Raw genomic sequence first — 24,172 nt, 5'->3', positions numbered from 1 at the left:
AATAGAATTTGTCCAGTCCCACCACTCTGTCTGAGAAGTTGGAAGGAAATCAGGGTGTTGCTGTCTCATTCCCAGTTTCCTACTGAGGAGTCAGTTCTGCAGCTGATTTGAATGCCCCCTGAGTTTGTCAATCAGCGATGTTCCAACAGATTGAAGTCTTTAAAAGAGGCTATGTTGCATAGTATTGGCACTCTTCCTGCTCTCTCCACTATGTAGGAGGCAGGTTCAGATATTTCCTCCCAAGGTGGCAAAAGATAACATTCAACAGGTGAGTCCTTCAGATTGTTCAATGAGGCTATGCCCTATCATCCTTTTTAGACCTGCCACACCTCCCTCTCTGACCAGAGTGTCTTTAAGCGAAGCACCTGTCCATTTTGCCACAAGGATTGGAGGCTGTTTTGATCTAAGAAGCCATAGAGAAGGTTCCTGCCCCAGAAATAGAGTGACTGTTATTCCCACTATTTCCTCTTGCCAAAGGATGGAGACCTTCATCCAGTTAGATCTCCGTCCTCTGAACATGTTGCGGAAGGGCATATTCAAGATGCGTATTTTGTAATGGGTTCTGTCTGCCCTTATTCCAGGTGGCTGAATGGTGTTTCAGGAGGCATTTCATCTGTGGAGCTGGCTGGAGCATCGGGACATTTGCCTAGTCATTGACCACCTGGTGGGCTCTTTGAACACCAGGGCAGAGAGACTCGGCCAATGTCATCTGACCGGTCATAAATGGCTGTTACACCTAGAATTGGCACTAGGCATCTTACAGCGATGGGGAGAGCCCTGGCTACAGATTCTTCGCCACGACCATGAACGTACAGTGCCAAAATGTTTGATGGCTAGAGTTTCCAAGAAGGCGCTCTCTCGGAGAGGCATTTCGAATAGAGTGGAGCATTGGACTCCTGTAATCTTTCTACTGCTGCCTATCCTTATGAGTTTTGAAGAAGAGCAGGAGCTACTAGGCCAAAGTCATACTAGTAAGGATTGGGTAGGGAGAGTGGTACCTGGAACTTATGGCCAGGAGCATATAACATTACCCCCCACCATGTTGTGGATGTCATTCTGGCTGCAAGGTGTCCTTCTACAAAGTCTGCCTATGCCATGCATGGGGCAAGTTAGTTGCCTGGTGTGTCACCCGCACTGCTCCTCTCCTTTAGCTCTGCCCCAGCAAGCACTAGCAGTGGGAACCATTTAAGATTTGTGAGCCCTTTTTGTCTTTACATTTAGTGGATCAACTCCCCTGGTTCAAAGCACCTGCTTTGGGATTTATAGTTCGACCCTCTGTGCAGGCCTTGGATTCATGGCCTGTCTCCAGGCACCAGAGGCAAACCAGGGTCTATCCTTGGATTGTTTGGTTGCCAAACCCCAGGAAGTGACGTAAAGTGGGAAGGGTAGCCTTATGGGAATTATTGGTCCGTTGCCTAGTGTATTCCTGGCCCACGAATGGCAAGATGGCATAAAAATGGCAGGACAACATCATATCTCCGAAGTAATCGAATATTTAGTAGTTGCTGCCCGACTTACCTGGTGAGCCAAACAAAATAAATACTTGAGAGATTGAATCAAACCGAACTGACTACTAAATATCAGATTACTTCGGAGATATGATGTCCTGCCCATGGCACATCATGACGTACATATATGAGCACCGAAGAAGTCTTGAGTGGATGAAATGTGTTGGTTTTAGCTACAATTAGATTTTAAAAAAATCTGAGAAGATTTAAAAATAAAGACAAGATTATGGTTTACACTTTGGATTATTTTGTATCTTTTCTACACAGTGATAAATGTTGGACACTACTCATTTTGTGATATTTGGCTGATTCAAATTATTGCTACAGATAAAGGAAATTCTTAGCTTGATTTGAGTGCTGAGTAATACTCTATTTTTATAAATAGATGTTACAATAGTTGTTCTAAATGTTCACACTTGTTCCTTTGAGTTACCCGGACTGCTCTGTGCCACAGCTACACAGGACTGAGCAAAGGGCTTTTCTTAAAGAAACCTTACTGGACCTGAAAGAGTTTGTGACATTATTACATGTCATGGGTACTCACAAACTTTCTCTCTGGGGCCAAATTTACAGTGTGGTTTGTGGCCGAGGACCGCACCGGTGGGGGCGGGGTCGGAGGGGTGGGGCTAAAGCCAAAACAAATTGTGACCATGAGGTTGAACAGGGGTCTCTGCAGCAGACTCCTTCGTCCACTGAGCCACCAGACCCAGCATACACAGATCTCTCTCTCCCTTTCTCCCTCTCCCCCTTTCTCCCTCTCCCCCTTTCTCCCTCTCCCCCTTTCTCCCTCTCCCCCTTTCTCCCTCTCCCCCGGTCTCTCTCCCCCGGTCTCTCTCCCCCGGTCTCTCTCCCCCGGTCTCTCTCCCCCCCCCCCCCGTCTCTCTCTCCCCCCGGTCTCTCTCCCCCTGTCTCTCTCCCCCCCCCCCCCCCCCCCGTCTCTCTCCCCCCGGTCTCTCTCCCCCCGGTCTCTCTCCCCCCGGTCTCTCTCCCCCCGGTCTCTCTCCCCCCTGTCTCTCTCCCCCCTGTCTCTCTCCCCCCCCCCGTCTCTCTCCCCCCCCCCCCCCCCCCCCGTCTCTCTCCCCCCCCCCGTCTCTCTCCCCCCCCCGTCTCTCCCCCCCCCCCCCCCCCGTCTCTCTCCCCCCCCCGTCTCTCTCCCCCCCCCCCGTCTCTCCCCCCCGTCTCTCCCCCCCGTCTCTCCCCCCCGTCTCTCTCCCCCCCGTCTCTCCCCCCCGTCTCTCTCCCCCCGTCTCTCTCCCCCCCGTCTCTCTCCCCCCCGTCTCTCTCCCCCCCGTCTCTCTCCCCCCCCGTCTCTCTCCCCCTGTCTCTCTACCCCCTGTCTCTCTCCCCCCCTGTCTCTCTCCCCCCCCGTCTCTCCCCCCCCCCCCGTCTCTCTCCCCCCCTGTCTCTCTCCCCCCCCGTCTCTCTCCCCCCCCGTCTCTCTCCCCCCCCGTCTCTCTCCCCCCCCGTCTCTCTCCCCCCCCCGTCTCTCTCCCCCCCCTGTCTCTCTCCCCCCCCTGTCTCTCTCCCCCCCCGTCTCTCTCCCCCCCCCGTCTCTCTCCCCCCCGTCTCTCTCCCCCCCGTCTCTCTCCCCCCCGTCTCTCTCCCCCCCGTCTCTCTCCCCCCCGTCTCTCTCCCCCCCGTCTCTCTCCCCCCCGTCTCTCTCCCCCCCGTCTCTCTCCCCCCCGTCTCTCCCCCCCCGTCTCTCTCCCCCCCCGTCTCTCTCCCCCCCCTGTCTCTCTACCCCCTGTCTCTCTACCCCCTGTCTCTCTACCCCCTGTCTCTCTCCCCCCCCGTCTCTCTCCCCCTGTCTCTCTCCCCTGTCTCTCTCCCCCCCCTGTCTCTCTCCCCCCCCTGTCTCTCTCCCCCCCCTGTCTCTCTCCCCCCCCTGTCTCTCTCCCCCCTGTCTCTCTCCCCCCTGTCTCTCCCCCCCTGTCTCTCCCCCCCTGTCTCTCCCCCCCCTGTCTCTCTCCCCCCTGTCTCTCCCCCCCCTGTCTCTCCCCCCCCTGTCTCTCTCCCCCCTGTCTCTCCCCCCCCTGTCTCTCCCCCCCCTGTCTCTCCCCCCCCTGTCTCTCCCCCCCCGTCTCTCTCCCCCCCGTCTCTCTCCCCCCCCCGTCTCTCTCCCCCCCCGTCTCTCTCCCCCCCCGTCTCTCTCCCCCCCCCGTCTCTCCCCCCCCCGTCTCTCTCCCCCCCCGTCTCTCCCCCGTCTCTCTACCCCCCTGTCTCTCTACCCCCCTGTCTCTCTCCCCCCCCTGTCTCTCTCCCCCCCCTGTCTCTCTCCCCCCCCTGTCTCTCTCCCCCCCTGTCTCTCTCCCCCCCTGTCTCTCCCCCCCTGTCTCTCTCCCCCCCTGTCTCTCTCCCCCCCTGTCTCTCTCCCCCCCTGTCTCTCTCCCCCCCTGTCTCTCTCCCCCTGTCTCTCTCCCCCCCTGTCTCTCTCCCCCCCTGTCTCTCCCCCCCTGTCTCTCCCCCCCTGTCTCTCCCCCCCTGTCTCTCCCCCCCTGTCTCTCCCCCCCTGTCTCTCCCCCCCTGTCTCTCCCCCCCTGTCTCTCCCCCCCTGTCTCTCCCCCCCTGTCTCTCCCCCCTGTCTCTCCCCCCCTGTCGCTCCCCCCCTGTCTCTCCCCCCGTCTCTCCCCCCCCTGTCTCTCCCCCCCCTGTCTCTCTCTCTCCCTCCCTGTCTCCCTCCCTCCCCCTCTCCCTCCCCCTCTCCCTCCCCCTCTCCCTCCCTCTCTCCCTCCCTCTCTCTCGCCCTCTCTCTCTCCCTCCCTCTCTCCCTCCCTCTCTCCCTCCCTGTCTCTCTCCCTCCCTGTCTCTCTCCCGGTCTCCCTCCCCCTGTCTCTCTCCCTGTCTCCCTCCCCCTCTGTCTCCCTCCCCCTCTGTCTCCCTCCCCCTCTGTCTCCCTCCCCCTCTGTCTCCCTCCCCCTCTGTCTCCCTCCCCCTCTGTCTCCCTCCCCCTCTGTCTCCCTCCCCCTCTGTCTCCCTCCCCCTCTGTCTCTCTCCCCCTCTGTCTCTCTCCCCCTCTGTCTCTCTCCCCCTCTGTCTCTCTCCCCCTCTGTCTCTCTCCCCCTCTGTCTCTCTCCCCCTCTGTCTCCCTCTCTTCCACCCTCTGTCATCTCGCCCGTGTGTGTGTCAGCCCTCATCCTGGGCTGAGACAGCTTCCCAGCACTCGCACACAGCCGCACCCGAGTACTTCACAGGTCTTTCAAAGACCATTTACATGTTAATAAAGCTTTGTTGTATTTCACCTCTTAGGCCCCTGCATCTCCACTTTGACAATCACTGGAATCCACGGCCCCCACAGAGCAGAGTCTGAGTCCGGGCTGCTACAACCGGCAGTGTTTACACTATTTAATTTTTTTTTAAAACACATGTAGGATGTCTGCAAGGTCCGCGGGCCGCTGAGGAAGGCTTGCCGGGCCGCTGGCGGCCCACGGTCCGTACTATGAGTAACCCTGTTACATGGTGATAACCATAAAATAAACCACTTTCCCACTGATAGTCCTGCAATCCGTCCTTAAACATTGTTCCCAACATCTACATCTGCTCTCAAGGCACGCATTAGGAGGAGGGCACTTGTTTTCATTCTGTACAAAGCATGTGATCTACAGTCACACATGCTATAAACAGAACGTTACTTACCCTTAACTATCTGTAGTTTGCATTGCTGTAGATTCAGATGTGCCCTCCCATATTCCCAAAGGGTAGATTGTTTCAGATGTTCTACATTACATGCATTATGGATTCTTTGCCAGTGCACTGGTTGATATTTACGGTCTGCTTTACTCCATTTACTTTCACTCACCCTTTTGGGCAAAACAGTCTTAGGTGGAGTCTTGGTGCATTTTGAGCTTTGGGAGGGCTCATGAGTTACCACAAAACTGAAACTTATACTTAGAAGAACATCAACATGTAGCATATTGGCATTGCACTAGATGGCAGAAGTGTGCAAAGCATGTAACTTAACAGTGCTACAAGCTACAACAGTATATCCCACATGGTCAACGTACCGCGAGTACACCCCCCCCGCCCCCCCCCCCTCATCCCAAGAGACAATTTCAATTTAAAAGAAGGCTCCAGCCCAACCCGCGCCCTCGGTCCCCGGTCGGCACCGAGATCACGCTTCTGATGCCCCACCCTCTGCCTCGGCACTGAAGCTGATTAAAAAGCCTTCCTCCAAATCCCCATTTCGGAGCCTAAACCTTCGGGGTCAAAACATAAATCCGGCACTGACCCCCCCCCAGCGTTCGGGCCCCAAAAAAATCGTCGGATCTAAAGACAAACGGTTTCTACTCCGGCACCGAAACAGACAGAAGTGCAGAGAACAAGAAAACCACTACAAAGCCCAGTTTCAATGCCGCAATTTACAAACCGGATCCAAAACAAAAGCTTTTGTATATCCATCCACAGACTGGTCATATCACCACTAAAGTGACTCTAAAAGGACGACTGATGCAGAAGAAGAGTACCACATCCCTGTAAAAACGAGATCGGTTGGAACTATGTCTTCCCCCTCCACCCATTCTTCCTTCATCACCACCTTCCCCTCGGATTCAACCAATTTCGCCTGAACATTCACCACCACATACACCTGACAACCAGGATGATGTGGATGATGATCAGGATAGGGAGGATGATCAGCCATTACAAGACCCATGGGACGATTATAACACCAATTCGCCCACGGGCAATGTTCCTGATTTGTACCCTACCAAACCCTCTCCACCAAATGATAGTGTAGGCTACATCGAGTTACTAGGTAGAACTACCAACTACCATGGGGTGCAGCTACATAAGGAGTCATTAGAAGATTTCCTCTTTGAAGCCCTCAGTAGCACACAGAGGTCATCACATACACTACCCATGTTTAAAGGGATGGTCAGGCATGTAGATTACATTTTTAATGACCCAATCAGAGCTTGTATTCTTACCCCTAGAGTGGACAAATAGCACAAGCCAGCACCATCGGACCCAGTATATTTAAGGGGATATTTGCCACTAGACTCCCTGGTTGTGTCCAATGCAAGAAAAAGAGCCAACTCGCAACCGGAGAGGCTCCATCTCCTTATAAGGAATCAAAACGTACTGACGCTTCTTGAAAAAGGGTAGCTTCTCAAGCAGCCAATTTCTGGCGCGTCTCTCAACACTCGAGCACTGTTAGCGAGATACGACCGTGCGCACTGGGTTGAAACGGAACAACTGATCCAACATTTACCCCGGGAACACAAATCAAAAGCACAAGCTCTCGTTCATGAAGGGCAACTTATTGATCACAATCAAAGAAGATGCTCTTTAGGTGCTGCAGACACTGCTGCTAGAGCTATAAACACTAGTGTCCTTTTAAGGAGACATGCCTGGCTCCGTATATCTGGTTTTAAACCGGAGGTTCAAACCTCCATTTTAAATACCCCATTTGTTAAGGAACATTTATTTGGCCCACTGGTGTGTGCTTCACTTGAGAAAATGAAGAAAGATACTGAGGTAGCCAAATCTATGGGAGCCCTTCAGTCCACACAGGGTCGGGCTTCCTTTTGACGCTCCTTTTACCAAGGAGTTAAAAAAAATACCCACCACCACCACGCAACACCTGGGGGCGGGGGGGGGGGGAGACCAACAGATTTTCTACCTATCTGGCAATCAATAACAGACAATTGGCTGCTCCAAATTATCCGTTCTGGTTACTGCCTAGAATTAATCAACACGCCTCCAAATATTCCACCAAAGCACCACAAAATATCACCAGACCACCTATACCTTCTCAAACAAGAGGTTCAGTCTCTACTTCTAAAAGGAGCTATAGAGCCTGTGCCGCCCCAACATCACGGGTCGGGCGTGTACTCCTTTTATTTCCTGATTCCTAAAAAAGATTGTTCTCTCAGACCAATGTTACATCTCGGAGAACTCAACCGGTACATTCAGTCAGACCATTTCCACATGGTGACACTTCAACAGGTACTTCCTCTGCTACAGAAACGGGACTTTCGATTTTCTCTAGATCTAAAAGTCTCCTACTTGTATATACCAGTTCACCCTGCTTATCGCAAATTCCACAGGTTTGTGGTAGTGGGTCAGCACTATCAGTTCATGGTACTCCCATTCGATGTCACCACCGCCCCCAGAGTCTTCACAAAGTTTCTGGCCATAGTAGCTGCTCACCTAAGGAGACAAAGCATCCACGTCTTTCCGTACTTAGACGATTGGCTCATCAAAGCCAACACGTACCAATAATGTCTGCAACACACTTTCAGAACAATTTGGCTACTGCATGAACTAGGGTTCACAATCAATGTACCAAAGTCACATCTGTAACCAACCAATACAAAGGACTACCGAGGAGCCACAATAGATACTCAGAAAACTCGCTTTTCCCAGCTTAGCCAGAATTTAAAATATTCAGGCTTTAGTTCTCCCCTTTCAACCCAACCATTGGATTCCAGCGCGAACTAACATGCAGCTACTGGGAATGATGTCATCCTACATCATGATCGTTCCCCATGCCAGACTGCACGTGCCCACTTCAAGAATGCTTAGCCAGCCAGTGGAACCAGTCATAAGGTCAATTGACCGATCTAGTGTTGGTAAGCGGCCCTACTCCTCGCTCTCTGCAGTGGTGGAACACACAAAATGTATCAATAGGACGGCCTTTCATAGACCCGGTTCCACAGATAGTACTGACAGCGGACCCGTCCCTCACTGGCTGGGGAGCTCATCTACAACAGCACACAGTGCAAGGCTTGTGGAGACCAACAACAAAAGTTGCTCCACATCAACCACCTTGAGTTACTTGCAATATTTCTAGGTCTCAAGGCGTTTCAAACTCACCTTCAGGGCAAAGCTGTCCTAATTCGCACAGACAGCATGACAGCCATGTATTACATACAAAAATAGAAGAGACGCACTCCAATTGTCACACTTGGCCAAAGACATCTGGAGGTGGGCCATTCATCACAAACTTTACCTCCTAGCGGGACACCTCCCAGGAGTCAGCAACCAGATTGCAGACAGACAGCAAATACACAAATGGGAACTCCACCCTCGAGTCCTCCTTCCATACGTTCAACGTTGTGGAGCCTCTCACATAGACCTGATCGCCACATACCGAAACGCAAAATGCCCAAACTTCGCGTCCAGGTATCCACACCCATTGGCCAAAGGCAATGCACTATTGATGAATTGGTCAAGGATATTTGCTTACGCTTTTCCACCTCTCCCACTCATTCCATTAGTGGTTCGGAAACTCAACCAAGTGTCCCTGACACTAATACTAGTTTCTCTCACATGGGCATGTCAACCTTGGTTCACAACTCTATTGGAACTTTCAGTGGTTCCTCATCAAAAACTGTCTTACACCCAATCTTCTCACACACAGCTATGGAGACATAAGACATCCAGACCCCAGTCCACTCAATCTGGCTCCTGAAGTCTTAGAGTTTGGCTATCTTAATCAACCGCCAGACTGAATGAATATTATCAAAGAGGCTAAGCGTCCTACCACAAGAGCCTGCTACGCAGCAAAGTGGAAGCTGTTTGTGATATACTGTAATAACCCCTTCAACCCGCTTGATGCTTCTTTACAAAACATATGGCTCGAGGCATATGAGCTGCAGAATTCATACTTGTGCATAGATCGCCATCTGCTGTTTTGCTCGGATGCTTGCTTCTTGTTGTTGTCTTGGAAGAAGCCTTTTGTAGTCACGCGATAGGTAACTCCTCTCTTGGACGATAGTGCGCATGGGCATCAACGCCATCCTTAGATTGTTTTTTTCCGCCATCGGGTTTGGATGCAACTTCAGCCCTCCTGTTCGGTACCGTGTTTTCCTAACTTTTTCGACACACAAACCATCGCAAACTCGACGGTATTTTCATTTGCGTGCCTCTCGACGCGCTAACTCTAATTCGATTCTGGTCGTTGGCGCGGGCTGCTGGGCCTATCTACGTCATTCAGGCCTACGGCTAATGGAAAGGACTCCATTCAAAAAATGCCCCCAGTGCGGAGCTAAATTTCCACACAGCGACCAACACAAGGTCTGCAACCTTTGCCTCTCGCCTGAACACGAAGAAAAGATTGCCAAGCCTGCGCCTCCTTCCGGTCCAAGAAAACGATCCATGATCGCCGGGCTCGATGACATGTTATGGCGCAACAGGCTGTACGGGTGCCCAAAGACATCTTCGATGAAGGCCCCGATGTCACCCCGATGTCCCAGAGGCAAAGGATTCGGAGGAGCTCAACATCTTATCCGAAGCAGATGACTTCGACCACATCACTCCAGGTCAACGAGTGAGTACAACTGCCTCTGCCCCAACCCCACCCGTAGAAACATCGACCACCTTTGGATCCGATAAAGATTTTGGACTCGACACTGAAGCCGAAGGACTTGAAAATCTCTTCTAAGGCTCCAGATCCGAAACCGTGCTCGGAACCGAAAAGGTCTGCGCCGAAGGGAGATGCTGGATCCTATTGATCTGAAACAAAAAACATTACATGTGGACCCTAAAACAGGCCATATTGTCAATATTGCACGGAACATGTGGAAATTGGACACCCCACACATCCCTTAGGTGCCTGTGAAGAAAAAAGACTGTGAAAACTTCACCATTAAGACCCTCTTCTCCTGTTCTTCCGACTAAACCTCCTTCTCCTCCAAAGTCTCCCATACCTCCTCCATACTCAGCACCACCACAGGATGATGATGACCTAGGGAATGGGGGTGGAAATAATGACCCTTACAATGATCCTGAAGATGACACTAACATACCACAGGACACATGGGACGACTACAATGACCCTGTGGATCCTCCAGACCTCCCTTATACAGATACATACCCAACAAGGCCATCTTCCCAAGACAACAACATTGGGTTTAGTCCGCTCATTGATAGGGCTGCCCAATATCATGGCGTCCAAATGCATTCAGACCCCACACAGGAAGACTTCCTCGTAGACACTTTTGCAAGAACAGTACAAATATTACCTATGCTGAAAGGTGTCATCACACATGCTCCAGGCGTCTTCAAAGACCCTGTTAGGACCAGGATGCTCAATCCTCGTATTGAGAAAAAATATAATCCCGCCCCTAATGATCCCACCTATATTAAAGGCCAACTCCCCTTAGGTTCCCTGGTGGTGACCAATGCTAGGAAGCCTGCCAACTCTCAGACCTCCGGAGATGCTCCACCTCCAGACAGAGTCTAAATTACTAGACGCTTCAGGCAAAAGACAAGAGTTGCCTCCCAGGCAGCTAATCACTGGAGGATAGCTAATGCACAAGCATTACTTGCCAGGTACGACAGGGCTCACTATGACGAGCTTGAGAGCCTAATGCAGCATTTACCTGACCAATACAAGGCCAAAGCCAACGATCTGATTCAGGAGGGCAAGTTGATAAATGCATCCGTTAAATGTGCCCTCGATGCAGCAGACACCGCATCTAGATCAATCAACACTTGTGTGTTATTACGAAGGCATGCATGGTTGCGCATTTCTGGGTTCAAACCAGAAGTGCAGACTACTATCCTGAATCAGCCCTTCAATCGGAAACCACTTTTTGGCCCAGCTGTAGACACAGCCTTAGAAAAAATTAAAAAAGATTCTGAGACTGCAAAATCAATGGGAGCATTACAGTCTCCATCTCCACGAGGCTCCTTTCGTTGCTCCTTTTAAAGGGGCGCATCCAAAACCAGCACAGACACGGCGGCCTTCTCCTCCTATAAAAGTCCCACACAAACATCCCCCAACAAGGAATATTTCCGAGGCGGATACAGAGGAAATGATAACACTCGTACCTCCCCCACTAACAAACAGTGACACCTCCAGACCATTCCACTCCGGTCGGAGGAAGACACTCAGTTCTCATCCAGGGGATACTCATCAATAGTCATAATCTATGAATAATCCCCGCCCATGTGCGGGATCCCGGAGCATATAGAAAATACATATATATACATATATATATACATATGTGAAAACATATAAATGCAGCCTAATAATGTTCAAAACAGGGCAATGCTGTAAATTACTTATTTTTGCATAGTAGTGCCCCCGTAACCCGTAAGGAAAAAAGGAAGCATCAGGCAAATTATAACACAGCACTGCTTTATTGCCATAAAGCAACATGTAATTGTAGGCATTCGCCAGTAGGCTGCAGTAGAGTATCAAGAAACCAAGAAAACTGACACCCTGCCTTTAAGGCAGTAGGGGGACCGTGCCTTTAAGGCCTGCCCGTGACCCCCTGCTCCCATGATGCACAACAGGTGGCAGTTGGGCCAGTTCTTTTTTCCGGCTCCTTCTGTGAGGATCCTGGAGCTTGAGCTCTTCAGTTTTTTGACTGAAATTTTGAATTACAGCTTTTTCAAGCTTTTTTCGACGTTTTCTGGCTTTTAAGGGCTAATTCTGCTGGTTTCCAGTGAATTTTCCAATTTTTTCCAGTCAGAATGTCTCCTTTATTTAGGAAATGCCCTTCTTGTGGTAATAAAATGGCACTGGCGGATCCACACTCGGTGTGTATTGTGTGTTTACCATCAAAACACGATCCTGACCAGTGTCCCCACTGCCAGAAGTTCTCAAAGCGCACTCTGAGGGACAGAGAGCGCATTAAACTGCATGCAAGACTGGAGAAGGAACGAAGCCGTCGTGAAGGCGAGCATTCCTCATCAAGACCACCTTCTTCAGCTACGCAAGTACAGAAACAGCGACATACCAGCCCCCCGGGCTCCAAAAAGACCAGGAGTCCAAGAGGTTCGCCGTCGACGTCGAGGATGCCGGCGAAAAGGCAGAGAACTTCGGCGTCGAGGGATTCATCCCACCATCAAGAGTCTCCGCCGCGCAAAAGTAAGTCGGCGTCGAGAGGCGGCCCTTCGGGCTCGAAGGCTGCTAGTCTGGTGACATCTGGACTGTCTCCGTCGACGTCGAGGCTTCCGTCGTCGTCGAGACACTCTCCGCCGCCCTCGAGGGGGTCGACGTCGAGAGATGTGGCGACGTACATTCCGCCGCGAGTGGCCCGGTCGCCGTCGATGGTTACCCCCACTCGGCGACATAGAAGGTCGACGTCGAGAGGAAGATCGACGTCAAGATCACCACATCGACGTCGAGAGAGGTCGACGTCGAGAGAGCTCGACGGCGAACAGTCGACGTCGAGAGAGGTCAAAGTCGCCCAGTCGACGTCGAGAGAGGTCGAAGTCGCTTGGTCGACGGCAGGAGAGGTCGACGTCGAAGACACGGCCGACGTCGAGGTCATCTAGCCGACGTCAGGTGCCAGAGAAGAGGAGATCGACGTCGAGGTCTCCGCGATCGGCGTCGAGACCGCCGTCGAGACCAGAACGGCATACCTCACACTTGCCGATGGTGACGCAGACGTCGACGTCAAGGGATTCGACGTCGAGGGCGAAAACTGGACCGCCCGCGGAGAGGTCCCCAGGAGAACAGTCATCATCTCCGGGAGTGCACATCGTGCAAATATCTCCGGAAGGATCACCCGAGGTTCCAGAGCGGTTTGGACTGTCACCGCGCTGGTTACGAGATGTGGGCGCTGGCGCATTTCGGAGTCCGGGATCGGACTACTCCCGCATGTATTCCCCACCGCGCAGGAGTAAATCGCCTCCGAGGGATCCAAGGTCAATTTCACCACGCCGGTCTCGTTCCAGGGACCGTCGCACCGCGCCAAAACGTCCAAGATCTCCGTCCAAGCGCAGATCAGGATCAAGGGCTCACCATAGTGAACGTTCCCACAAGAGGCGACGCACCAGGTCGTCCACTGGGACTTCATCCACAAGATCCTCAGTCCGGGACTACTCGCCTACGCCTCCATCGCGAGTGTCCCCGGTGGATGACATTATAACTTTCTCGGACGTCCTGGGTAGAGGGGCGCAGAAGTTGAACATCGCACTGCACGTCCCTCAGGCACCCACTTCTGTGATCTTTGACACTTTACACCATCGGTCAGCTCCCAGACCTCTGCTCCCGTTTGTGCCAGGATTGTTAGAACCAGCGATGGCCACGTTCCTTACACCGGCCTCAGCGGGCTCGGTCCCCTCGAGAATAGCAAAGAAGTACAAGGCTCCGACCGAGGACCCTTTATTCTTGAGGGCGGACCCGCCAGCGGATTCGGTGATAGTGGCGGCGGCCATGAAGTCTCACTCAGCCTCAGTATCTGCTTCTGTCCCCCCTGAGAAGGACAGCAAGCTGATGGACTCCTACGGCAGGAGAATGTGCAACACCTCTGCCTCGCACATGAAGGTCGCTAGCGCTTCAGCCCTGCTGGGGAGGTATGATCGTTCCCTATGGGATTCCCTGGCCAGATTCGTGGAGAAATTGCCTAGGGAGGACAGGCAGGACTTCACGGAGATCCTCCATGAAGGCGGACTGGTGGCCAACCAAGTAATAAGCGCAGCGGCGGATGCATCAGACCTAGCCGCGCATGGCTACTCCCATGGCATCTGCTCCCGCTGTTCGGCCTGGCTCAGATTAACGGGCCTCAAACCAGATGCGCAGAAAAGAATTCTTAACCTGCCGTTTAATGGATCATCGCTATTTGGAGCTCATGCGGACGACCAAATGAGCAAGATGAAAACGGAATTGGACACCGTAAAGGCTGTGGGACTGGAAAAACGCAAAGAGTTCCGCAAGCGCTTTCGCCAGGGCGACAAACGTGCCTTTCACCAGCACGTTCAAACGCCCCAATGGTCCTCTCAAAACCAACAGAGGTCGCAGTTCCAGCAAAGGGGCCGGGGCAGAGGAAGAGGAAATGCTAAACAGCAGCAGTCCTCTAACAAGCAACCTCCCAAACAGTGAAAACTTACTTCCTCCGCGCTCGTTCGCCACTCCGGTAGGAGGAAGTATCACCGCTCACCTGGCAGAGTGGAATGCAATTACAAACGACAGATGGGTGCTGAGTATTGTAGAGCGTGGCTACTTGCTGAGGTTCAAATCTCCCCCTCCGCAGGTACCCCCACGGAAACAGCCACTCCCTACCAGCCAAAACAAGCTTTTAAAGGACGAAGTTGCCACTCTCCTCTCCAAAAACGCCATAGAGGAAGTTCCAAACAGGCAGAGAAATCAGGGAGTGTATTCCCGGTATTTTCTTGTTCAGAAAAGAGGAGCGATCGGAGACTACAGACCCATCCTCGATCTCCGCCTACTCAACAGATTTCTCAGAAGAGAAAAATTCAGGATGCTAGCAGTGCACCAGATCTTCCCACATCTACACCAGGGGGACTGGATGTGTGCCATCGACTTACAGGATGCATACTTCCACATTCCTGTCTCAGCGAAACATCGTAAGTTTCTCAGATTTCGCATCTTTCACCAACATTATCAATACAAGGTCCTGCCATTCGGCCTCAAGTCCGCGCCACGAACATTCTCAAAGTGCATGGCGGTGGTGGCTGCATTTCTCCGCAAACGGAAGATATTCGTCTATCCCTATCTAGACAACTGGCTCTTAAAAAGTTCCACACCGGCTCGACTCCAGAGTCATCTCTCGTTCTGCCTAAACCTTCTACACTCGTTGGGCCTTCAGGTCAACTACAGGAAGTCGATCCTCAATCCAACTCAGCGGATCCACTACCTGGGCGCCTCTCTAGACTCCTCAAGCGCAAGCGTGTGTCCTTCGGAGAAGAGGTTATCCTCCATGCTGCAAAAAAGCCGCACGCTTCTCAGCACGGAATATCCCACAGCCAGACAAGTGTCATCTCTCCTGGGATCCATGGCCTCGTGCATCTACATCGTGCCCAACGCACGTCTGCACATGCGTCCTCTGCAACAAGACCTAGAGGATCAGTGGTCGCAGAGGTCCGACCGCTGGGAAGATCACATTACCCTTCATCAAGCCGCCAAAGATTCCATCCGGTGGTGGATGAAGCGCTCCCATCTGCTTCACGGCGTCCCTTTCCATCAGGCGCCTCCGACACAGACAGTGGTCACAGACGCCTCCATGCAGGGCTGGGGGGCTCATATGGGCCGACTTCAAGTACAAGGTCTCTGGTCCGCTACCGAACAGAGCTATCACATCAACTTCTTGGAGCTCCGAGCAGTCCATCTCGCTCTCAAGTCCCTGTACCGATCCCTGCAGACCGACTATGTTCAGGTTCAGACGGACAACACCACAACTATGTTCTATCTGAACAAGCAAGGAGGGACCAGATCACGGGTCCTGTCTCTGGAGGCCCAGTCAATCTGGAAATGGCTTCTGGCGAGAAACCTGACGATCGTCGCTGTTCACCTGCCAGGGACCCTGAACGTGCAGGCGGACTGCCTCAGCAGAGACTTCGTCGAAGCGCACGACTGGGTGCTCAACGAAGACGTCGCTCAAGACATCTTCCGCTTGTGGGGCTTACCGGACATCGATCTGTTCGTAGACGCGGACAACAAGAAATGCCCCTCCTCCTCTCCCTCTCATCCCGGCTGTGATTCAGAAGTTCTACAGAGCCAGAACTCGGATGATCCTAATAGCACCGGAGTGGTCCCGGCAGTGGTGGTACCCAGATCTACTCCAACTGTCGGAGGTACCACAGAGGAGGTTGCCATGCCTGCCGAACTTGCTGACCAAGGACAAGGGGAGAGTGTTCCACCCCAATCTCCCCTCCCTCCGCTTGACGGCATGGCTCCTGAATTCATCCAGTACGGACATCTAGATCTTCCACCGGACTGTATGAGCATTCTTCGGGAGGCAAAGAGGCCCTCCACGAGGAAGTCGTATGGTTTTAAATGGAAAAGATTCTGCTTCTGGTGTAGAGATAACGCCCTTGATCCGATCCGGGGTCAAGAACAGGTTATTCTCCCCTACTTACTGTACTTGGCGAAGTCTGGGTTAAAGTACTCGTCCATCAGAGTGCACTTAGCTGCTATTACAGCCTATAGGAAGTCTCCTACCCAGACCTCATTCTTTCAGATGCCAGTGGTAAAGGATTTCTTAGAAGGGCTTAAGAAAGTTTACCCACCTGTGAGTTCTCCTTCCCCTTCCTGGGAACTGAACATCGTTCTCTCTAAGCTGATGGGAGCTCCTTTTGAGCCGATTCATAAGGCCGCCTTGCAACATTTGACCTGGAAGGCTGCCTTCTTAGTAGCCATCACTTCGGCCCGTAGGGTTAGTGAAATTCAGGCCCTTTGCTGCAAGGAACCTTACACTGTGTTTCATGCTAATAGGGTGGTGCTCCGTACTCATCCGAGCTTCCTGCCCAAGGTGGTTTCGGACTTCCATATTAATCAGGTGATCACGTTGCCCACCTTCTTTCCTCAGCCGACCACTCCCCCGGAGAGAGCTCTACACTCTCTTGACCTCCGGAGGGTTTTGAAATTCTATCTAGCTAAGACCCTTACTCTTAGAAAGTCAGACAGGCTCTTTGTTAACTATGGGCCCACGAATACCGGGCTGGCTGCATCCAAGACATCTATTTCAAGATGGATTGTCTCTTGTATAGCTTTGGCTTACCAACTATCCCACAAAGTTCTGCAGGGTAAACCTAGAGCACACTCTACTCGAGGGAAGGCTTCTACGGTAGCACTCCTTCGCAACGTTCCCATGTCTGTGATCTGTAAAGCGGCTACATGGCGCTCAGTCCATACTTTTACGCGCCATTACTGCCTAGATTCAGACCCGCAGGCCGACGCCCAGGTGGGGCAGGCTTCTCTGAGGAACCTGTTTGCATAACTGTAAATGCAAAATGTGTTTTGCTGTTTGTTTTTTAACTGTTTTTTGCTCGTCCGCGAGACTTTGGGTATGGGCTTGCTACTCTATTCATAGATTATGACTATTGATGAGTATCCCCTGGATGAGAAGGATTAGTTACTTACCTGTAATCCGAGTTCTCATCAAGGGGTATACTCATCAAAGTCATAAGCGACCCACCCACCTCCCCGGACGAGCAATGTTTTCTCTTTAAATAAGTGATGTATGGAAGGCAGATCTACTCGGGTGCGGAGGCACCGCCAAAAAGAACTGGCCCAACTGCCACCTGTAGTGCATCATGGGAGCAGGGGGTCACGGGCAGGCCTTAAAGGCACGGTCCCCCTACTCTAATGCCTTAAAGGCAGGGTGTCAGTTTTCTTGGTTTCTTGATACTCTACTGCAGCCTACTGGCGAATGCCTACAATTACATGTTGCTTTATGGCAATAAAGCAGTGCTGTGTTATAATTTGCCTGATGCTTCCTTTTTTCCTTACGGGTTACGGGGGCACTACTATGCAAAAATATGTAATTTACAGCATTGCCATGTTTTGAACATTATTAGGCTGCATTTATATGTTTTCACATATGTATATATATATATGTATATATATGTATTTTCTATATGCTCCGGGATCCCGCACATGGGCGGGGATTATTCATAGATTATGACTTTGATGAGTATACCCCTGGATGAGAGCTAGGATTACAGGTAAGTAACTAATCCTTCCTACCTGTCTGGAATTCCATCACTACAGACAGGTGCGTAAGACAAATTATCCAGTATGGTTACTGCCTGGAACTTACTGCAACTCCCCCCAACATACCACCCAAACAGCGTCCAATGACCACGGAACATCTAACGCTCCTCAAACAAGAAGTTCTCTCCATGCTTTAGAAGCACAAAATAGAACCAGTTGCCCTAGAACTTACACGAACAGGGGTTTACTCCCTGTACTTTCTAATCCCCAAGAAGAATGGTACTCTCAGGCCAATACTGGACCTCAGACCTCTCAACTTCTACATACAGTTGGATCATTTTCACATGATCACTCTACAACAGGTCCTTCCACTACTCCAACAATGCGACTTCCTTGCCACACTAGATCTCAAGGACGCCTACTTCCATATTCTCATACACCCTGCTCACAGGAAATATCTAAGGTTCACAGTGGATGACCAACACTATAGATGAAGGTTCTACCATTCAGAGTAACCACAGCACCCAGGGTCTTCACCAAGAGTCTTGTGGTAGTGGCCGCACACTTGCAGAGGCAGCAGATCCATGTGTTCCTATACCTGGACGATTGGCTGATAAAAGCCAAATCGCACAGTCAGTGTGTTCATCACACTCGCCAAACAATTCAGCTGCTACACGACTAGTGGTTCACAATAAACCACACCGAGTCAAACTTTCAGCCCTCCCACCTACATCAGTATCTAGGGGCCAGAATAGACACTTCCAAAGGTCTAGCATACCCCAATCAGGATAGCCAGTATGCAGACTCATCACAAAATTTCAACCCCAACACTCGCGTCCAGCTCGAGTGTTTATGCAGCTCATAGGAATAATGGCCTCTTGCATTTTCATAGTACCTCACGCAAGACTTCAGATGCGCCCCTTACAGGAATGCTTAGCATGTCAGTGGAATCTGGCTTAAGGTCAACTTACAGATCTGGTGTTGGTGGACAGCCGCGCACATTGCGCTCTGCAGTGGTGGAACACACAAAACCTTTCCAGAGGATGGCTGTTCCTAGAGCCAGTTCCACAGATAGTTCTCCCGGTTGGGGAGCCCATCTCCTAAACCACACAACTCAGGGCAGATGGACCACTCAACAAAAAGTGCTCCACATCAATCACCTAGAATTACTGGCAATATTTCTAGCGTTAGTCATTCCAATCACTTCGCCTCAACAAGACTGTCCTGGTCCGCATGGACAATACGACCGCAATGTACTACATACAGAAACCAGGAGGAACATATTCTTTGCAGCTATCTCACCTAGCGCAAAGCATATGGAGATGGGCCATTCCGCAAAACATATCTTCTCGCAGAACATCTTCCAGGAGTGCACAATCCGATTGCGGATCTGCTAAGTGGTCAGACACAGCAGATACACGAGTGGGAACTTCATCCTCAAGTTCTTCAACCAGTTTTTCACATGTGGGGTCCCCCAGACCTAGATCTGTTCGCCACACACTCAAACACAAAATGCCCAACCTTCGTCGCAAGGTTCCAACACTTGTTGTCCAAGGGCAATGCGATATGGATAAACTGGTCAGGCAGATTTGCGTACGCTTTTCCGCCACTCCTACTCATTCCGCTAGTAGTACGCAAGCTCAAGCAACAGTCTCTTAAAATGATCCTAGTTGCTCCCACATGGGTACGGCAACCGTGGTTCACAACACTCCTCGAACTCTCAGTAGTTCCACACCAATAGCTACGTCTCTTCTCAAGACTGCTCACGCAGAACAGAGATAAGACACCTAGATCCAGCACAACTGAATCTGGCTCCTTAAGTCCCAGAGTTCGGGTACCTTATCCTCCCACCAGACTGTATGAACATTATCAAAGAAGCCAGACACCCTACTACTAGAGCTTGCTATGCAGCCAGATGGAAGCCATTCGTCATTTACTGCAATAACAAAAAAATTGACCCGCTAGATGTTTCCATTCAGAACATCATTTGCTATTTGCTATTTACTGCATTTACAAAGATGTAATCTTGCATACTCATCCATAGGATTACATCTGGCTGCCCTCACCACCCACCTGCAAAACAGACATTTGTGATTGTTTAGAGTACCCGCAATAAAAACCTTTATGGAAGGCCTTAAAAAGATAATTCCACCCAGACAGCCACTCTCCACGGTGTGGAACCTAAACATTGTCCTTACCAGACTCATGGGTCCCCCATTTGAGCCTTTACACAAATGTGAATTGCAGTTCCTTACATGGAAAGTAGATTTCCTCGTCGCATTCACCTCACTCAGGAGAGTAAGTGAGATCCAAGCTTTTAACCATACAAGAACCATTCTTACAAATACATCGTAACAAGGTGGTTCTTGAAACAAATCCAAAATACCTTCCCAAAGTAATCTCTGCTTTCCATCTTAATCAATCGGTAGAGTTACCAGTGTTTTTCCATAACCCTGACTCTGTGGCAGAGAGAGCTCTTCACACGCTTGACTTCAAAAGCGCTTTACTTTATTACATTGACAGGACTAAAGCCTTTAGAAAGACAAAACAACAGTTTGTAGCTTTCTCTCCACTTCATAAAGGCAACCCTATCTCCAAAGCTGGGATTGCCAGGTGGATAGTCAAATGCAATCAGATATGCCACAAGAAAGCAAAACGCACATTAACAATTCCCCCTAGAGCGCATTCAACACGCAAACTAGGGACTTCCTTGGCATTCTTAGGCAACATTCTCCTAGAAGACATTTGTAAGGAAGCGACATGGTCTACCACACACACCTTCACCAAACACTATTGTGTAGGTGTGCAGGCAAAGCAACAAGCTTCTGTAGGCCAGGCTGTTCTTAAGACACATTTTCAAACCACTGCAACTGATACAGGTGACCACCGCTAGGGTAGACACTGCTGTACAGTCTATGCACAGAGTGTGAATGCTGCAGCTCATATGCCTCGAACGGAAAATGCTACTTACCAGTATGCATCTGTTCTTGGCATGTAGAGCTGTAGAGATTCACACGCGTACCCACCTCCCCGGAACCTGTATCGGTTCCAGTGTTATCTTGGATACATTCACATGGACATCTTTTCTGTTTCTACAAACTCCATCATTTCCCATCATGGCGAAAAACAGTCTGAGGATGGAGTCGATGCCCATGCGCACTATCGTCCAAGGGAGGAGTCACCCATCTCGTGACTACAAAAGACTTCTTCAGGACAACAACAAGGAGCTCAACACCAGATGGCTATCTATGCACAGAGTGTGAATCTCTGCAGCTCTACATGCCAAGAACAGATGCATACTGGTAAGTAGCATTTTCCGTTATCTATTGTAGCAATAACAATATCAATCCTCCTGATGCTTCTCTGCAGAACATCATGTTATCTGTTATATTTACAGCAATCTGGACTAGCCTACACATCCATGCGCCTACATCTAGCAGCAGTAGCTGCATACTTACAAAACAGACAACACTTCTCTCTATTCAGGGTACCAGTGATGAAAGCCTTTATGGAAGGACTAAAAAGAGTGATACCACCAGGAGTCCCACCTGTACCAGTATGGAACTTGGATAGTACTTTCAAGGTTAATGGGTCCGCCATTTGAACCAATGCACAGGTGTCAATTACAATTCCTCTCATGGAAGGTTGCTTTTCTCATCGCAATCACTTCACTAAGGAGATTTGGTGAACTCAGGCATAAACTTTACAAGACAGAGAGGTTCTTCGAACCAATCCTACATTTCTTCCTAAAGTAGTTTCTGCTTTTCATATTAATCAGTTGAGTTACCTGTGTTCTTTCCTCAACCTGATTCTGTAGCAGAACGAGCTCTACATACAGTTGATGTTAGAAGAGCTCTACTATATCTGAAAGAAACACGTTAGTTAGATTCCTCACCTTAGAATATCCCCAGGCGTCAGACTGGATCCGGAAGATTTTTCGTCAGCAATACCCCTTGCGCGTCGCTAGGCGTCGTCTGCGGCTCCGCGTCCGTCGTCGGCGTCGTGCGCCGGAATGACGTCGTCGGAGTACTTAGATGCCGCCCTCACGCGCTGACGTCAGTTCTTCTTTTTTCCGCGCCAGTAAGCGCAGATCCGGGAGAGCTACCCCTTTTAGTCTTTTTTGACTAAGTTTTTTGATCCTTTTTGATCTTGTCTCGACTCCGGTGCCGGTAGGATGCCTGTGCTGACTGCAACCGCTTGATGTCGGTTACGGATCATCACCGCCGGTGCCTTTACTGTTTGGGCCTCGACCACGACGCGGAGTCGTGTTCGGACTGCAAGGCCCTGACCTCGAAGGCTAGACTGGAGCGGTCCCGTAAGCTTCTCGAGCTTCGCCACTCGGCTCCGCGCCCCTCTCGATCCCGGTCCAGGAGGAGGTCCAAGGATCGGTCGCGGAGCCGCAGCCGACGTCATCATCGATCGTCTGGCTCCAAGTCGAAGCACTCCAAGAAGTCCAAGAGGCGACACCGCTCTTCGGACTCCCCTCGCCGGTTGCGCGACTTGGCCGAGGGTCAGGGTGGTTCCACCCCCGCGGCTCCAGCGAAGCCGCAGGCGCCGCGCAAGTCCCCATACCCGCCGGTCCCTGGGACTGACGCGACGCCGGCGGAAGTCAGTGCCTTCCTCTCGGCCATGAGGAACCTGGCTCCGCCGTCGACGCCCGCTGGCGCGCCTTCGGGCCCCGCGGACCCGACTGGGCAACCTTGCCTGCCGGCGGCTCCGGCGCCGCAAGTGCCCGAGGGGCTCGTCCCCGCCGACGCCGGTCGACCTCGTCACGCCTCCTCCGCCGGCGTTGACACCGGTTCCACCTCTGACGCCGGCTCCGCTCGGCGTCGTGCCCCACTTCAGCCCCGGTCCGGACCCGGCGCCGTTACGGCGTCGCTGGAGACACATTATGTCTATCGTCCGGCTCCGCTCCTTCCTCCTGTTTACCAGGACTCGGATGACGGGGGCGAATGGGAGGGGTCCGAGGACCCTATGGCTGTTCAGGCTCAGCTGTCACAGGACTGGGCAGATGAACTGGGGGAGGCCAGTGGTCTGGATACCTCTCCAGACACTGGATTCATCTCTCCTCCGACTGTGGCTTCGGAGGAGGGTGCTGCTTTCTCTGTGGTTCTGCGCAAGGCGGCCGCAGCCCTTGGGCTCGAGCTGCCTGCCGTGGCTGTGAGGACTAACGTCCTCACTGAGGTGCTTCAGTCTGCAGCAAGCTCCACTGAGCCTCTGCTGCAATTCAATGAGGCCCTCATTGACGTTCTGCAGGGCACCTGGTCCAAGCCCTCCACAGTTCCTCCTGTGGACAGGAACGTCGCCAGGCGCCACCGCCCTGCTCCGGGCGACCCCAGTTTTCTGTCCCAACACCCCACCCCCGAGAGCCTGGTTATCCAGGCTTCTACCTCCCAATCCTCCTTCCCGACCGCTCCGCCGTACCGGGATTCCAAGAGACTGGAACAGTTTGGCAAAAAGCTGTTCTCCTCCCTTAGTTTGGGCCTGCGGTCCTTGAACACCGCCTGTCTTTTGGACCGTTATTCCCACTCTCTGTGGGATACGGTGGAGGACGTGCTGCCCCTGTGTCCGGAGGAGGTCCAGACACGACTTACCCAGGCTCTGGCTGATGGGAGGGATGCAGCGCGACATGCTATCAGATGTGGGCTTGACACTACGGACTCGCTGGGTAGGGCGATTTCTACCACGGTGGCGCTTAGACGTCACGCCTGGCTGCGGTCCACGTCCTTTTCGGGTGATGTCCAGAGCACTCTCATGGACATGCCCTTTGATGGCACTCGCCTTTTTGGTGAGAAAGCGGACAGTGCGCTGAATCGCTTTAAGGACTCCCGGGCTACGGCCAAGTCCTTGGGCCTCTCGGCCCCGCGGTCGCAAACTTCCGCCTTTCGCCCCTTTCGTGGCCAAGGAAGGGGTGCCTCCTCACGTCCGCCTAGCCACCAGCCGCAGAACCAACCTGCGCGCGGTCGCGGCTTCCGCCGAGGCGGTTCTGGAGGACGACGCGGTCAGCCCACATCCACCCCGGCAGCATCCGCCTCAAAGCCTTCCTAGTCCGAGCTTTCAGGCCCATTCCACGCCAGTGGGCGGCAGAGTTCGCCATCACCTGCTCCACTGGCGGTCCATCACATCGGACAGGTGGGTGCTGCAAATCGTCCGAAGGGGCTACTCCCTCCCCTTCGAGACGTCCCCTCGAGCCATGCCACCGCAGCACCACCGTATCTAGGGGGATCATTTGAATCTTCTCCACAAGGAAGTTTCGGCCCTCTTGGCCAAGGGGGCCGTCGAGCGCGTTCCGTGCCCGGAAGTAGGTCGTGGT

The 24,172-nt window shown here is 52.1% G+C and overlaps 1 protein-coding gene across 6 annotated transcripts in view; it reads left to right on the top strand.

Annotated features, from left to right (window-relative positions):
* Positions 1–24,172, top strand: part of SPEN (spen family transcriptional repressor) — a 392,229-nt gene that overhangs the window by 287,334 nt on the left and 80,723 nt on the right. The window lies entirely within an intron of this gene.

Source organism: Triturus cristatus, chromosome 1_2 (assembly GCF_964204655.1).
Source record: "Triturus cristatus chromosome 1_2, aTriCri1.1, whole genome shotgun sequence".
Taxonomy (NCBI): domain Eukaryota; kingdom Metazoa; phylum Chordata; class Amphibia; order Caudata; family Salamandridae; genus Triturus; species Triturus cristatus.
The sequence above is the reverse complement of the archived record's forward strand: the minus strand, read 5'-3'. Positions and strand labels throughout refer to the sequence as shown.